Raw genomic sequence first — 19,362 nt, forward strand, 5'->3', positions numbered from 1 at the left:
CTCGCAAAACTTTTGCGTTCCCCTGAGAAACCTTTTGCGTTCGCTCGCAAAAAGAGACTGTTTTCGCGAGAAAGCACCGCGCTTCACAGCGTCACCTGAGGCAGTTCATTAGGCATTGGCATCATTGATGCCCACTGTTTGAAGATATGATATATAACTACTGTTATTAAAGAATTATACAGTATTTCTTTGTGTTTAAGTCCAAGTTCAAATGAACAGTGGCATGTAAGACTAGTCTTGCATATTTAATTCACTCCAAAATGGTCTAGTATTGTCACTTAACTTATGCTGCTTTTGACTTCTCAGCATAAAGATCATTATTAAATTAATATTAAATATTATTTCAAATTTAGAAATAGGCTACCCCATGCCATCTAATAAAGAAGTGGGTACTCCGTGCGTGCCGTGTACCCAGCACTACACCATATGGCATCATTGATGTCCGCTGTTAGTAGATATATAACTACTGTTATTAAATAATTATATTGTATTTCTTTGTATTTAAGTCCAAGTTCAAAATAAAACTCTATAAACCTCTCCATTCTGAAATCGTTTATTCATTCACAATGGAGCGGTTTATAGAGTTTTATTTTGAACTTGGACATAAATACAAAAAATACAATATAATTATTTAATAACAAAGTTATATATCTACTAACAGCGGACATCAAGGATGCCATATGGCCCGGCGTTGCATTGCCCCCTCAGATCTGATTTGTGCATTTTTGTATTCATGGTTAAAATGTTCAACCTTTTAATTTAAATAATAATTTAACCCTATCCCCATATGGGAATTAAAAATGTTCAGTGACATTACTGTCAGATTCAAACGTCTTTCGCGCTGAGCCAGACGGACGAGCTCAGCGCTATCATATAGCAACTATGCAGTGTTTTCAACCTCATCATGTTTACTTTAGATATCAGACATTTAAGCACTGGTAAAACAATAGCCTACATTTAGTTTGTAAAATACACACTGATGTCTGTGAAAGCAGCAATACAAATCTATTCAAATAAGATAGTAATTTCCAAATAATAAATAAATATTATTTTCAAATAATAATAATTTGACGACGTATGTTATTCATATCAGACAAACACAGTGGAAGTATAAAGTTTACTTTATTGTTATAAAGGTTATAATGATACATGTTTGAAAGACGGGGTTGCGCACCTCCCTTGCGAAAAATAAGTGTGCTTAAATGTACTTTTATAAAGTGTACTTATTACATAAATATAATAAACTTTAAGACACTTAAGTGTGAATTAAATACAATATTTTCGGCGCACTGAATGCACATTAAATGTAATTAATTTCAAATATATTAAGTTGAAATAAAATGTAATAAGGTGCCTATAGGCCCGGCTGCAGGATGAAATGACTGAGGGGGCATTTGAAATTGTTGGGGGCTTAACTTATACCATCAATGAATAATACACATTGAGATCTCGCTTTGGAATGACATATTTTTTAAATGAAGCGCTCCATAAAACACTCCATATGCAACTGCAAGTGCACAGGTAACCAGAAACTCACTAGCAAAATTTAAACAGCGTAATAATCCATATTGTAGACGAAAGTATTCAACGGCAATGGCAATATCCTCACAACATTATTATTGATCAAAACTTTGACAAAAATTATTTTCAAAGGAACTGTATTCTTATTCAAAGATGCACACATTATTCCGCATATGATTTGAATAATAGACGAGAGTATTCATATAACGGCAATGAACGTCTCATATGGCAATAAATATATAACTTAACACAACAGCATGATGAAATTAATAAACGGATAAGGAAGCTTGACATGTAAATTGTATTATTATTACCTTAAACACAGTAATATTACTGAAATAAACTCGTAAATGCGCAAAACACGTTAACCGCATTTACAAGTCTAAGCAATAAAAGTGGAAAAGACATTGTTATATCTTAAAACTTATGACAAAAATTATATTTAAAGGAAATGTATTCTTACAGTTATTTAAAGATGCACAAATAATTCCATATATTATTTCCTGTTTAAGAGCACGTTCGTCGGCCTCGCTCTGTTATGTAATAGCTGCTTGACAGCACTTGTGAAAAATTAGCGTGCTTAAGTGTATTGAAAGCGTACTTTTTGTGTGCTTAAAATAATAAGAGTATACTTTTTGAAAAGTGCACTTGCTGATAATATAATATAATTAAAATTAAAGACCACTTAATGTACTTAAATGGAATTTAATGACACTATTTATTAACACACTTAAGTGCACTTTTTACAGTGATAATATGTATTTAAGTTTAACTTAAAGAAAGTACACTTTAATGACAATATTTCTAAACACATTTAATAAATGATCATTAGACTGAAGTGACCTACCAAAGGATTTGTTAATTTAAAGTTCATGCAGTTTTTTTGTTGTCTGTTAAAATGTTAAAAAATAATAACTTTGAGTTTGTTTGTTTTTTCTAAGGGATGCAATTATTCAATATTGATACTTGTTTGATTCTAATTTTACAATATTAAACTTTTTTTGTATTTGTTTGGACATATACAACTCATTATTCATTTATTAAATACTTTTGCAAAACAAAAAATTCGATTCATAATTATTTGACTACCAAACTGTTTTATTGTCAGTGTAAGCATTGTGGTTTTTGTTTGTTTGTAATGCATTAAACTGAAATGAATACATATTTAATTAACTAGATTTGTTTTTCAGTATTTGTAGAAGTACATACAAGTAGTTAAAAGTACATACTGTAGAAAGATGCATTGAAATCGCGTTACTGCACTGAAATCACAGTTCAACTGATTGAATTTAATTTAATATTTTTGAATTTATTTGGCAAATTTGTATTTGAAACATTACATTTAATTAATAATTAAATGTACTGTTAATATACTTTAACTTATTTTTAATTTCACATTAATTGCTTGACAGCAGATTGAACAGTGCACTTTAACTATATTTTAAAACCACTAGAAGCAATTATGAAAGTAAATATAAAGTTGTATTAAAGACCCACATAAGTTGTTGCAAAAAAGCACTCTTAATGGCAACTTATTGGTTTTATTTTCAACTTAATATGTGATACATTTGAAATTAATTACACTTAATGTTTATTCATTTCGCTGAAAACATTGGATTTAATCCACACTTAAGTTTATTGTTAACCGACATTAAAGTGTATTTTAAGTCACATTAATTTCATGTCATTATATTGTGTAGTGCACTTTAGGTAGGCTGTATTGTAAAAACACTAGAAGCAATTATGAAAGTAGATATAAAGTTGTAATAAAGTACCAATTAAGTTAACTCTTAATGGCAACTTATTACATTTTATTTCAACTTAATATATGATATATTTGAAATTAATTACATTTAATGTGCATTAAGTGCGCCGAAAAGATTGCATTTAATTCACACTTAACTGTATTAAAGTATATTATATTTATGTAATAAGTACACCTTATAAAAGTACATAAGCACGCTTATTTTTCGCAAGGGAGGAGCGCATCCCCGTCTTTTCATTATAACCTTTATAACAATAAAGTAAACTTTATACTTCCACTGTGTTTGTATGAGCCGGGTTTCCCAAAAGCATCGTAAGGCTAAGTAGATCGTAAAAACGATCGTACGAATCATCTTAGAATTACGGGCTGTTTCCCAAAAGCTTCGTAACTTAAGTTGCACTTGAAAATCATCGTAGATCTACGAGTGGTCTGGAGTAATCGTTCATTCATAAGTGTATCGTAAGACAACAGAGTTACAAGGTCACCTACAGGACAACCAGCAAATTGCACTCCTGCAATGACGATAATGTAATGTTTTAAAATAAATATTTATTTATTTAATGGGTTCTTTGTTTATTTTATATTAAATATATAATTTAATATATTTAAAATTCAAATGAGAAATCAAATTTAAATGACTAAACATAAATTAATAAAGAAGGAAAACGTATTTTGTACAATTTGGGAAAAAGTTTTTTGTATTTTGGTAAAAGTTGGTATAGCAAATTGATAAATGGTTGATACCGATTGCTGCTATAATTCATCTAAACATTGTTTTGAAGGGAAATGGCATCTAATTAAAGAAACCAAATAAATATTTACGGTACAATGCAATAATCCATAATAATAAATAAACATAGATAATAAACAACAAATAATAATAATAATAGAAACTATAATAGAAACGCAGACGGCATTTCGCAGTGGGACGAGTCCTAACTAAATATGGAAAATAATATTTAATTAATTATTAAAACATTTAAAAAGTCATCGAGCAATAATGAAAAAATATTATTAAAAACATTAGTGCACATCGGATGAAAATCATTAGCCTAAACAAGCTTCTGCTACAAATTCGAGTCATTCTATTGATGACATTTCTGCACTTGACAAATGGATAGCGACTCGTAAGTAGCACTTAAACCCCATGATCGTTTTACGTGCATCTTTGGGAAACGCACGTAAATGAACAACGATTGTTCGTTAAGTAGCTCGTAGAAAGCGCTCTTAAGTGCTAAGTTTAATCGTTATCGGGAAACCCAGCCCTGATACGTCGGAAAAATTTTTTGATTTGAAAATAATATTTATTTATTATTTGCAAATTACTATCTTATTTGAATAGATTTGTATTGCTGCTTCCACAGACATCAGTGTGTATTTTACAAACTAAATGTAGGCTATTGTTTTACCAGTGCTTATGTGTATTTAAATGTCTGATATCTAAAATAAACATGATGAGGTTGAAAACAGTGCATAGTGTTGCTATATGATATCGCGGAGCTCGTCCGTCTGGCTCAGCACGAAAGACGTTTGAATCTGACAGTAATGTCACTGAACATTTTAAATCCCATATGGGGATAGGGTTAAATTATTATTTAAATTAAAAGGTTGAACATTTTAACCATGAATACAAAAATGCACAAATCAGATCTGAGGGGGCAATGCAACGCCGGGCCATATGGCATCCTTGATGTCCGCTGTTAGTAGATATATAACTTTGTTATTAAATAATTATATTGTATTTTTTTGTATTTATGTCCAAGTTCAAAATAAAACTCTATAAACCGCTCCATTGTGAATGTATAAACCATTTCAGAATGGAGAGGTTTATAGAGTTTTATTTTGAACGTGGACTTAAATACAAAGAAATACAATATAATTATTTAATAACAGTAGTTATATATCTACTAACAGCGGACATCAATGATGCCATATGGTGTAGTGCTGGGTACACGGCACGCACGGAGTACCCACTTCTTTATTAGATGGCATGGGGTAGCCTATTTCTAAATTTGAAATAATATTTAATATTAATTTAATAATGATCTTTATGCTGAGAAGTCAAGCAGCATAAGTTAAGTGACAATACTAAACCATTTTGGAGTGAATTAAATATGCAAGACTAGTCTTACATGCCACTGTTCATTTGAACTTGGACTTAAATACAAAGAAACATAATTCTTTAATAACAGTAGTTATATCATATCTTCAAACAGTGGGCATCAATGATGCCAATGCCTAATGAACTGCCTCAGGTGACGATGTGAAGCGCGATGCTTTCTCGCGAAAACAGTAGTCTCTTTTTGCGAGCGAACGCAAAAGGTTTCTCGGGGGAACGCAAAAGTATTGCGAGGGAACGCAAAAAGTATTGCGAGGGAACGCAAAAGTATTGCGAGGGAACGCAAAAAGTATTGCGAGGGAACGCAAAAAGTATTGCGAGGGAACGCAAAGGTATTGCGAGGGAACGCAAAAGTATTGCGTGGGAACGCAAAAGTATTGCGTGGGAACGCAATAGTGTGGTCTAAAAAATATTCACCAAAGTGTCCCCTTACGTACGGAGCCCTTAAGGGGTCAGTTTGGTGTATTTTTTAGACCACACTATTGCGTTCCCACCAGTGTTGGGTATAACTAGTTACTAAGTAATTAGTTACTGTAATTAAATTACTTTTCCTTTGAAAAAGTAAAGTAAGGGATTACTCTTATTTTTCTTGTAATCTAATTACAGTTACTTCAGATGTAACTAAATACTGTATATGGACTCTAAACAATTATATATATACTATACAATAGTGGATTTAACATGGTTTAAGTTTACAATTCTCACTATTAACTGGTTGATTATTAGCATTAATATTAATGAGATGCTGGCTGTTTATTAATACTTAATAGTACATATTAATGCCTGATTCTGCAAAACCTTATTCTACATCCTTAACCCTCCCCATTTCTACCAATAATACTTTAGTATTAGTTGTTGGAGTATATTGAGGCAAAAGTAAAAGTTAATAGTTAGTTAATAGAGAGAATTGGACCCTAAAGTGGGACCAGAATGATTGATGTACTTTTATATATTATTTATTCGAGCCATTTCAAGCCTATCCCAGTATCATGTACTAAATAGGATTTAGAAAGTAATTAGTAATAAGTAATTAAATACTTTTTGGAGAGAGTAATTTGTAAAGTAATCTAATTACATGATTGAAGATGTAATTAGTACGGAGCCCGTAAGGGGTCACTTTGGTGTATTTTTTTAGACCACACTTTTGGGTTCCCTCGCAATACTTTTTGCCTTCCCTCGCAATACTTTTGCGTTCCCTCGCAAAACTTTTGCGTTCCCCCGAGAAACCTTTTGCGTTCGCTCGCAAAAAGAGACTACTGTTTTCGCGATAAAGCACAGCGCTTCACAGCGTCACCTGAGGCAGTTCATTAGGCAATGGCATCATTGATGCCCACTGTTTGAAGATATGATATAACTACTGTTATTAAAGAATTATACAGTATTTCTTTGTATTTAAGTCCAAGTTCAAATGAACAGTGGCATGTAAGACTAGTCTTGCATATTTGGTTCGCTCCAAGATGGTCTAGTATTGTCACTTAACTTATGCTGCTTGACTTCTCAGCATAAAGATCATTATTAAATTCATATTAAATATTTCAAATTTAGAAATAGGCTACCCCATGCCATCTAATAAAGAAGTGGGTACTCCGTGTGTGCCGTGTACCCGGCGCTGCACCGTGTGGCGTCATTGATGTCCGCTGTTAATAGATGTATAACTACTGTTATTAAATAATTGTATTGTATTTCTTTGTACTTAAGTCCAAGTTCAAAATAAAACTCTATAAACCTCTCCATTGTGAAATGGTTTATATACATTTACAATGGAGCGGTTTATAGAGTTTTATTTTGAACTTGGACATAAATACAAAAAATACAATATAATTATTTAGTAACAAAGTTGTATATCTAACAGCGTACATCAATGATGCCATATGGCCCGGCGTTGCATTGCCCCTCGGATCTGATTTGTACCCCCTCTGTTTCATTTTTGTATTCATGGTTAAAATGTTCAACCTTTTGATTTAAATAATAATTTAACCCTATCCCCATATGGGATTTAAAATGTTCAGTGACATTACTGTCAGATTCAAACGTCTTTCGCGCTGAGCCAGACGGACGAGCTTAGCGCTGTCATATAGCAACATGCAGTGTTTTCAAGCTCATAATGTTTATTTTAGATTTCAGACATTTAAATATACATAAGAACTGGTAAAACAATAGCCTACATTTAGTTTGTAAAATACACACTGATGTCTGTGGAAGCAGCAATACAAATCTATTCAAATAAGATAGTAATTTGCAAATAATAAATAAATATTATTTTCAAATAATAATAACAATTTGCCGACGTATCAGACAAACACAGTGGAAGTATAAAGTTTACTTTATTGTTATAAAGGCTATAATGAAAAGACGGGGATGCGCTTCTCCCTTGCGAAAAATAAGCGTGCTTAAATGTAATTTTATAAAGTGTACTTATTACATAAATATAATGTACTTTAATACAGTTAAGTGTGAATTAAATGCAATCTTTTCGGCGCACTGAATGCACATAAAATGTAATTAATTTCAAATATATCATATATTAAGTTGAAATAAACTGTAATAAGTTGCCATTAAGAGTTAACTTAATTGTTACTTTATTACAACTTTATATCTACTTTCAATTGCTTCTAGTGTTTTTACAATATAGGCTACTTAAAGTGCACTACACAATATAATGACATGAAATTATTGTGACTTAAAATACACTTTAATGTCGGTTAACAATAAACTTAAGTGTGGATTAAATCCGATGTTTTTCAGCAAAATGAATACAAATTAAGTGTAATTAATTTCAAATGTATCACATATTAAGTTGAAAATAAAACCAATAAGTTGCCCATTAAGAGTGCTTTTTTGCAACAACTTATGTGGGTCTTTAATACAACTTTATATTTACTTTCATAATTGCTTCTAGTGTTTTTAAAATATAGTTAAAGTGCACTATTCAATCTGCTGTCAAGCAATTAATGTGAAATTAAAAATAAGTTAAAGTATATAACAGTACATTTAATTATTAATAAAATGTAATGTTTCAAATACAAATTTGCCAAATAAATTCAAAAATATAAAATTAAATTCAATCAGTTGAACTGTGATTTCAGTGCAGTAAAGCGATTTCAATGCATCTTTCTACAGTATGTACTTTAACTACTTGTATGTACTTCTCAAAATACTGAAAAACAAATCTAGTTAATTAAATACGTATTCATTTCAGTTTAATGCATTACAAACAAACAAAAACCACAATGCTTACACTGACAATAAAACAGGGCTGGGTTTCCCGATAACGATTGAACTTAGCACTTAAGAGCGCTTTCTACGAGCTACTTAACAAACATTCGTTGTTCATTTACGTGCGTTTCCCAAAGATGCACGTGAAACGATCGCTCGCAGCTGGGTTTTAAGTGCTACTTACGAGTCGCTATCCATTTGTCAAGTGCTGAAATGTCACCAATAGAATGACTCGAATTCGTAGCAGAAGTTTGTTTAGGCTAATGATCTTCAGCCGATGTGCACTAATATTTTTAATAATATATTTTCATTATTGTTCAATGACTTTTTAAATGTTTTAATAATTTATTAAATATTCTTTTCCGTATTTAGTTAGGACTCGTCCCACTGCGAAATGCCTTCTGCGTTTTAGATTATTAATATTATTTGCTGTTTATTATCTATGTTTATTTATTATTATGGATTATTGCATTGTACCGTAAATATTTATTTGGTTTCTTTAATTAGATGCAATTTCCCTTCAAAACAATGTTTAGATGAATTATAGCAGCAATCGGTATGAACCATTTATCAATTTGGTATACCAACTTTATACAAAATACGTTTTCCTTCTTTATTAATTTATGTTTAGTCATTTAAATTTGATTTCTCATTTGAATTTTAAATATATTATATTATATATTTAATATTAAATAAACAAAGAAGAACCCAATAAATAAATAAACATTTAAAACATTACATTATCGTCATTGCAGGAGTGCAATTTGCTGGTTGTCCTGTAGGTGACATTGTAACTCTGTTGTCTTACGATGCACTTATTAGTGAACGATTACTCCAGAGCACTCGTAGATCTACGATGATTTTCAAGTGCAACTTAAGTTACGAAGCTTTTGGGAAACAGCCCGTAATTCTAAGATAATTCGTACGATCGTTTTTACGATCTACTTAGCCTTACGATGCTTTTGGGAAACCCGGCCCAGTTTGGTAGTCAAATAATTATGAATCGAATTTTTTGTTTTGCAAAAGTACATTTAATAAATGAATAATGAGTTGTATATGTCCAAACAAATACAAAAAATTAAAAAAAATTAAAAAAAACTCTTAGTTTAATATTGTAAAATTAGAATCAAACAAGTATCAATATTGAATAATTGCATCCCTTAGAAAAAACAATCAAACTCAAAGTTATTGTTTTTTAACATTTTAACAGACAACAAAAAAGAACTGCATGAACTTTAAATTAACAAATCCTTTGGTAGGTCACTTCAGTCTTATTATCATTTATTAAATGTGTTTAGAAATATTGTCATGATAGTGTACTTTCTTTAAGTTAAACTTAAGAAAAGTGCACTTAAGTGTGTTAATAAATAGTGTCATTAAAGTGTATTCCATTTAAGTACATTAAGTGGTCTTTAATTTTAATTATATTATATTATATTATCAGCAAGTGCACTTCTCAAAAAGTATACTCTTATTGTTTTAAGCACACAAAAAGTACGCTTTCAATACACTTAAGCACGCTAATTTTTCACAAGGGCTGTCAAGCAGCTATTACATAACAGAGCGAGGCCGACGAACGTGCTCTTAAACAGGAAATAATATATGGAATTATTTGTGCATCTTTAAATAATTGTAAGAATACATTTCCTTTAAATATAATTTTTGTCATATAAAGTTTTAAGAGATAATAATGTCTTTTCCACTTTTATTGCTTAGACTTGTTAATGCGGTTAACGTGTTTTGCGCATTTACGAGTTTATTTCAGTAATATTGCTGTGTTTAAGGTAATAATAATACAATTTACATGTCAAGCTTCCTTATCCGTTTATTAATTTCATCATGCTGTTGTGTTAAGTTATATGTAGATATTTATTGCCATATGAGACGTTCATTGCCGTTATATGAATACTCTCGTCTATTATTCAAATCGCAAAATAATGTGTGCATCTTTGAATAACTGTAAGAATACAGTTCCTTTGAATTTTTTTTATATAAATAAAAACAAAATAAAGTTTTGATCAATAATAATGTTGTGAGGATATTGCCATTGCCGTGAATACTCTCGTCTACAATATGGATTATTACGCTGTTTAAATTTTGCTAGTGAGTTTCTGGTTACCTGTGCAGTTGCATATGGAGTGTTTTATGGAGCGCTTCATATAAAAAATATGTCGTTCCAAAGCGAGATCTCAATGTGTATTATTCATTGATGGTATAAATTAAGCCCCCAACAATTTCAAATGCCCCCTCAGTCATTTCATCCTGCAGCCGGGCCTATAGGCACCTTATTGCATTTTATTTCAACTTAATATATTTGAAATTAATTACATTTAATGTGCATTCAGTGCGCCGAAAATATTGTATTTAATTCACATTTAAGTGTATTTAAGTTTGTTATATTTATGTAAAAAGTACACTTTATAAAAGTACAGATTTAAGCACACTTATTTTTCGCAAGGGAGGTGCGCATCCCCGTCTTTCAAACATGTATCATTATAACCTTTAAAACCATAGAGTAGACTTTATACTTCCACTGTGTTTGTCTGATACGTCGGCAAATTATTATTATTTGAAAATAATATTTATTTATTATTTGCAAATTCTAAATGTAAGCTATTGTTTTACAGGTGCTTATGTGTATTTAAATGTCTGATATCTAAAATAAACATTATGAGGTTGAAAACAGTGCATAGTGTTGCTATATGATAGCGCTGAGCTCGTCCGTCTGGCTCAGCGCGAAAGACGTTTGAATCTGACAGTAATGTCACTGAACATTTTAAATCCCATATGGGGATAGGGTTAAATTATTATTTAAATCAAAAGGTTGAACATTTTAACCATGAATACAAAAATGCACAAACCAGATCTGAGGGGGCAATGCAACGCCGGGCCATATGGCATCCTTGATGTCCGCTGTTAGTAGATATATAACTTTGTTATTAAATAATTATATTGTATTTTTTGTATTTATGTCCAAGTTCAAAATAAAACTCTATAAACCGCTCCATTGTGAATGAATAAACCATTTCAGAATGGAGAGGTTTATAGAGTTTTATTTTGAACTTGGACTTAAATACAAAGAAATACAATATAATTATTTAATAACAGTAGTTATATATCTACTAACAGCGGACATCAATGATGCCATATGGTGTAGTGCTGGGTACACGGCACGCACGGAGTACCCACTTCTTTATTAGATGGCATGGGGTAGCCTATTTCTAAATTTGAAATAATATTTTATATTAATTTAATAATGATCTTTATGCTGAGAAGTCAAGCAGCATAAGTTAAGAGTAAAAAAGCAGCCCAGTCTCACGAAATTTCGTTATATAGTCACGTATTTTTTTTGATTCTTTTTTCGTGCTATTATCACGAAATTTCGTGTTTTTTCGTAGTCGTATAACGAATTCCTGTTTTCGTGTGATTATCACGTATTGGTTACTCGACTGTTTTGTCCTATTTTCTTACCATTGTCGCTTCGGTTTAGGGGTTAGATTTACATAAAATGACATCCCTAACCAAACCCAACTCTAACCCTAACGCCAGGCGACATATAAAAGAATAAATCAGGAAAAACAGTGTAGATCAATATATTAAGTGACATTCTAATGCAAGCACCAAATCTAACCCTAAACCGAAGCGACAATGGTTTAAAAATAGGAAAAAAACAGTCGAGTAACCAATACGTACGGAGCCCGTAAGGGGACACTTTGGTGAATATTTTTTAGACCACACTATTGCGTTCCCACGCAATACTTTTGCGTTCCTACGCAATACTTTTGCGTTCCCTCGCAATACTTTTTGCGTTCCCTCGCAATACTTTTTGCGTTCCCTCGCAAAACTTTTGCGTTCCCCCGAGAAACCTTTTGCGTTCGCTCGCAAAAAGAGACTACTGTTTTCGCGAGAAAGCACCGCGCTTCACAGCGTCACCTGAGGCAGTTCATTAGGCATTGGCATCATTGATGCCCACTGTTTGAAGATATGATATATAACTACTGTTATTAAAGAATTATACAGTATTTCTTTGTATTTAAGTCCAAGTTCAAATGAACAGTGGCATGTAAGACTAGTCTTGCATATTTAATTCACTCCAAAATGGTCTGGTATTGTCACTTAACTTATGCTGCTTGACTTCTCAGCATAAAGATCATTATTAAATTAATATTAAATATTATTTCAAATTTAGAAATAGGCTACCCCATGCCATCTAATAAAGAAGTGGGTACTCCGTGCGTGCCGTGTACCCAGCACTACACCATATGGCATCATTGATGTCCGCTGTTAGTAGATATATAACTACTGTTATTAAATAATTATATTGTATTTCTTTGTATTTAAGTCCACGTTCAAAATAAAACTATATAAACCTCTCCATTCTGAAATGGTTTATACATTCACAATGGAGCGGTTTATAGAGTTTTATAAATACAAAAAAATACAATATAATTATTTAATAACAAAGTTATATATCTACTAACAGCGGACATCAAGGATGCCATATGGCCCGGCGTTGCATTGCCGCCTCAGATCTGATTTGTGCATTTTTGTATTCATGGTTAAAATTGTTCAACCTTTTGATTTAAATAATAATTTAACCTTATCCCCATATGAGATTTAAAATGTTCAGTGACATTACTGTCAGATTCAAACGTCTTTCGTGCTGAGCCAGACGGACGAGCTCAGCGATATCATATAGCAACACTATGCACTGTTTTCAACCTCATTATGTTTATTTTAGATATCAGACATTTAAATACACATAAGCACTGGTAAAACAACAGCCTACATTTAAAATTTACATTTGTAAAATACACACTGATGTCTGTGGAAGCAGCAATATAAATCTATTCAAATAAGATAGTAATTTGCAAATAATAAATAAATATTATTTTCAAATAATAATAATTTGCCGACGTATCAGGGCTGGGTTTCCCGATAACGATTAAACTTAGCACTTAAGAGCGCTTTCTACGAGTTACTTAACGAACAATCGTTGTTCATTTACGTGCGTTTCCCAAAGATGCACGTAAAACGATCATTCGCAGCTGGGGTTTAAGTGCTACTTACGAGTCGCTATCCATTTGTCAAGTGCTGAAATGTCACCAATAGAATGACTCGAATTTGTAGCAGAAGCTTGTTTAGGCTAATGATCTTCATCCGATGTGCACTAATGTTTTTAATAATATATTTTCACTATTGCTCGATGACTTTTTAAATGTTTTAATAATTTATTAAATATTATTTTCCATATTTAGTTAGGACTCGTCCCACTGCGAAATGCCGTCTGCGTTTCTATTATAGTTTCTATTATTATTATTATTTGTTGTTTATTATCTATGTTTATTTATTATTATGGATTATTGCATTGTACCGTAAATATTTATTTGGTTTCTTTAATTAGATGCCATTTCCCTTCAAAACAAGATGAATTATAGCAGCAATCGGTATCAACCATTTATCAATTTGCTATACCAACTTTTACCAAAATCCAAAAAACTTTTTCCCAAATTGTACAAAATACGTTTTCATTCTTTATTAATTTATGTTTAGTCATTTAAATTTGATTTCTCATTTGAATTTTAAATATATTAAATTATATATTTAATATAAAATTAACAAAGAACCCATTAAATAAATAAATATTTAAAACATTACATTATCGTCATTGCAGGAGTGCAATTTGCTGGTTGTCCTGTAGGTGACCTTGTAACTCTGTTGTCTTACGATGCACTTATGAATGAACGATTACTCCAGAGCACTCGTAGATCTACGGTGATTTTCGCTACCCAGTCTCACAAAGTTTCGTGATATAGTCACGTATTTTTTTGATTCTTTTTTCGTGCTGTTGTCGCGAAATTTCGTGTTTTTTCGTGGTCGTGTGGCGAGTTCCTGTTTTCGTGTGATTGTCGCGTGTTGGTTGCTCGACTGTTTTTTCCTATTTTTAAACCATTGTCGCTTCGGTTTAGGGTTAGATTTGGTGCTTGCATTAGAATGTCACTTAATATATTGATCTACACTATTTTTCCTGATTTATTTCTTTATATGTCGCCTGGCGTTAGGGTTAGAGTTGGGTTTGGTTAGGGATGTCATTTTATGTAAATCTAACCCTAAACCGAAGCGACAATGGTAAGAAAATAGGACAAAACAGTCGAGTAACCAATACGTGATAATCACACGAAAACAGGAATTCGTTATACGACTACGAAAAAACACGAAATTTCGTGATAATAGCACGAAAAAAGAATCAAAAAAATACGTGACTATATAACGAAATTTCGTGAGAAGTGCAACTTAAGTTACGAAGCTTTTGGGAAACAGCCCGTAATTCTAAGATGATTCGTACGATCGTTTTTACGATCTACTTAGCCTTACGATGCTTTTGGGAAACCCGGCCCAGACAAACACAGTGGAAGTATAAAGTTTACTTTGTTGTTGTGAAGGTTATAATGAAAAGACGGGGATGCGCTCCTCCCTTGCGGGAAATGGGCGTGCTTAGGTGTGCTTTTGTAAGGTGTGCTTGTTACATAAAAATAATGTACTTTAATACAGTTACCGTAAGTGTGAATTAAATGCAATCTTTTCGGCGCACTTAATGCACATTAAATGTAATTAATTTCAAATATATCATATATTAAGTTGAAATAAAATGTAATAAGTTGCCATTAAGCGTTAACTTAATTGGTACTTTATTACAACTTTATATCTACTTTCATAATTGCTTCTAGTGTTTTTACAATATAGCCTACTTAAAGTGCACTACACAATATAATGACATGAAATTAATGTGAATTAAAATACACTTTAATGTCGGTTAACAATAAACTTAAATGTGGATTAAATCCAATGTTTTCAGCGAAATGAATAAACATTAAGTGTAATTAATTTCAAATGTATCACATATTAAGTTGAAAATAAAACCAATAAGTTGCCATTAAGAGTGCTTTTTTGCAACAACTTATGTGGTCTTTAATACAACTTTATATTTACTTTCATAATTGCTTCTAGTGGTTTTAAAATATAGTTAAAGTGCACTGTTCAATCTGCTGTCAAGCAATTCATGTGAAATTAAAAATAAGTTAAAGTATATTAACAGTACATTTAATTATTAATTAAATGTAATGTTTTAAATACAAATTTGCCAAATAAATTCAAAAATATTAAATTAAATTCAATCAGTTGAACTGTGATTTCAGTGCAGTAAAGCGATTTCAATGCATCTTTCTTCTACAAATACTGAAAAACAAATCTAGTTAATTAAATATGTATTAATTTCAGTTTAATGCATTGCAAACAAACAAAAACCACAATGCTTACACTGACAATAAAACAGTTTGGTAGTCAAATAATTATGAATCGAATTTTTTGTTTTGCAAAAGTACATTTATGAATAATGAGTTGTATACAGTATGTCCAAACAAATACAAAAAAAAATAAAATAAGAAAACTCTTAGTTTAATATTGTAAAATTAGAATCAAACAAGTATCAATATTGAATAATTGCATCCCTTAGAAAAAACAAACAAACTCAAAGTTATTATTTTTTAACATTTTAACAGACAACAAAAAAAGAACTGCATGAACTTTAAATTAACAAATCCTTTGGTAGGTCACTTCAGTCTAATGATCATTTATTAAATGTGTTTAGAAATATTGTCATTAAAGTGTACTTTCTTTAAGTTAAACTTAAATACATATTATCACTGTAAAAAGTGCACTTAAGTGTGTTAATAAATAGTGTCATTAAAGTGTATTCCATTTAAGTACATTAAGTGGTCTTTAATTTTAATTATATTATATTATCAGCAAGTGCACTTCTCAAAAAGTATACTCTTATTATTTTAAGCACACAAAAAGTACGCTTTCAATACACTTAAGCACGCTAATTTTTCACAAGTGCTGTCACTCAAGCAGCTATTACATAACAGAGCGAGGCCGACGAACGTGCTCTTAAACAGGAAATAATATATGGAATTATTTGTGCATCTTTAAATAATTGTAAGAATACATTTCCTTTAAATATAATTTTTGTCATATAAAGTTTTAAGAGATAATAATGTCTTTTCCACTTTTATTGCTTAGACTTGTTAATGCGGTTAACGTGTTTTGCGCATTTACGAGTTTATTTCAGTAATATTGCTGTGTTTAAGGTAATAATAATACAATTTACATGTCAAGCTTCCTTATTCGTTTATTAATTTCATCATGCTGTTGTGTTAAGTTATATGTAGATATTTATTGCCATATGAGACGTTCATTGCCGTTATATGAATACTCTCGTCTATTATTCAAATCGCGGAATAATGTGTGCATCTTTGAATAACTGTAAGAATACAGTTCCTTTGAAAATAATTTTTGCCAAAGTTTTGATCAATAATAATGTTGTGAGGATATTGCCATTGCCGTGAATACTCTCGTCTACAATATGGATTATGGTTGGTTGGATTATTACGCTGTTTAAATTTTGCTAGTGAGTTTCTGGTTACCTGTGCAGTTGCATATGGAGTGTTTTATGGAGCGCTTCATATAAAAAATATGTCGTTCCAAAGCGAGATCTCAATGTGTATTATTCATTGATGGTATAAGTTAAGCCCCCAACAATTTCAAATGCCCCCTCAGTCATTTCATCCTGCAGCCGGGCCTATAGGCACCTTATTACATTTTATTTCAACTTAATATATTTGAAATTAATTACATTTAATGTGCATTCAGTGCGCCGAAAATATTGTATTTAATTCACATTTAAGTGTATTTAAGTTTATTATATTTATGTAAAAAGTACACTTTATAAAAGTACAGATTTAAGCACACTTATTTTTCGCAAGGGAGGTGCGCATCCCCGTCTTTCAAACATGTATCATTATAACCTTTAAAACAATAAAGTAAACTTTATACTTCCACTGTGTTTGTCTGATACGTCGGCAAATTATTATTATTTGAAAATAATATTTATTTATTATTTGCAAATTACTATCTTATTTGAATAGATTTGTATTGCTGCTTCCACAGACATCAGTGTGTATTTTACAAACTAAATGTAGGCTATTGTTTTACCAGTGCTTATGTGTATTTAAATGTCTGATATCTAAAATAAACATTATGAGGTTGAAAACAGTGCATAGTGTTGCTATATGATAGCGCTGAGCTCGTCCGTCTGGCTCAGCGCGAAAGACGTTTGAATCTGACAGTAATGTCACTGAACATTTTAAATCCCATATGGGGATAGGGTTAAATTATTATTTAAATCAAAAGGTTGAACATTTTAACCATGAATACAAAAATGCACAAACCAGATCTGAGGGGGCAATGCAACGCCGGGCCATATGGCGTTGATGTCCGCTGTTAGTAGATATATAACGTTGTTATTAAATAATTATATTGTATTTTTTGTATTTATGTCCAAGTTCAAAATAAAACTCTATAAACCGCTCCATTGTGAATGAATAAACCATTTCAGAATGGAGAGGTTTATAGAGTTTTATTTTGAACTTGGACTTAAATACAAAGAAATACAATATAATTATTTAATAACAGTAGTTATATATCTACTAACAGCGGACATCAATGATGCCATATGGTGTAGTGCTGGGTACACGGCACGCACGGAGTACCCACTTCTTTATTAGATGGCATGGGGTAGCCTATTTCTAAATTTGAAATAATATTTAATATTAATTTAATAATGATCTTTATGCTGAGAAGTCAAGCGGCATAAGTTAAGTGACAATACCAGACCATTTTGGAGTGAATTAAATATGCAAGACTAGTCTTACATGCCACTGTTCATTTGAACTTGGACTTAAATACAAAGAAATACTGTATAATTCTTTAATAACAGTAGTTATATATCATATCTTCAAACAGTGGGCATCAATGATGCCAATGCCTAATGAACTGCCTCAGGTGACGCTGTGAAGCGCGGTGCTTTCTCGCGAAAACAGTAGTCTCTTTTTGCGAGCGAACGCAAAAGGTTTCTCGGGGGAACGCAAAAGTTTTGCGAGGGAACGCAAAAAGTATTGCGAGGGAACGCAAAAGTATTGCGAGGGAACGCAAAAAGTATTGCGAGGGAACGCAAAAGTATTGCGTGGGAACGCAAAAGTATTGCGTGGGAACGCAAAAGTATTGCGTGGGAACGCAATAGTATTGCGTGGGAACGCAATAGTGTGGTCTAAAAATATTCACCAAAGTGTCCCCTTACGGGCTCCGTAAATACGTGATAATCACACGAAAACAGGAATTCGTTATACGACTACGAAAAAACACGAAATTTCGTGATAATAGCACGAAAAAAGAATAAAAAAAATACGTGACTATATCACGAAACTTTGTGAGACTGGGTAGCAGCAAAGACCATTTTGGAGTGAATTAAATATGCAAGACTAGTCTTACATGCCACTGTTCATTTGAACTTGGACTTAAATACAAAGAAATACTGTATAATTCTTTAATAACAGTAGTTATATATCATATCTTCAAACAGTGGGCATCAATGATGCCCAGGGACGTACTGGGACTGAAATTCAGCCCGGGACTTTAAGATGGAGAGGCCTTTTACGCGAGTGCCCTTGGTGCACGAGCAGGATTTTTTGTAGTTATTTTAATTCTAGTAGTGTTTTTATGGTATGAACTTGAAGAGAATCAGATTATGCTGAAGACCTAAAAGAAACTTTAGGATAACACCTGCCTCCTCAGGTTGTATAAGCAAGTCACCACTGCACTAAACACAACCAGGTCAGCAAAA

General features: G+C 31.7%; 2 protein-coding genes across 2 annotated transcripts in view; both read right to left on the bottom strand.

Annotated features, from left to right (window-relative positions):
* LOC141358849 (uncharacterized) overlaps positions 1–19,362 on the bottom strand; it is a 365,540-nt gene that overhangs the window by 189,568 nt on the left and 156,610 nt on the right. The window lies entirely within an intron of this gene.
* Positions 1–19,362, bottom strand: part of LOC141358761 (uncharacterized) — a 145,340-nt gene that overhangs the window by 103,529 nt on the left and 22,449 nt on the right. The gene's annotated exons all lie outside the window — the stretch shown is intronic.

This window comes from Misgurnus anguillicaudatus, chromosome 22, assembly GCF_027580225.2.
Source record: "Misgurnus anguillicaudatus chromosome 22, ASM2758022v2, whole genome shotgun sequence".
Classification (NCBI taxonomy): Eukaryota; Metazoa; Chordata; class Actinopteri; order Cypriniformes; family Cobitidae; genus Misgurnus; species Misgurnus anguillicaudatus.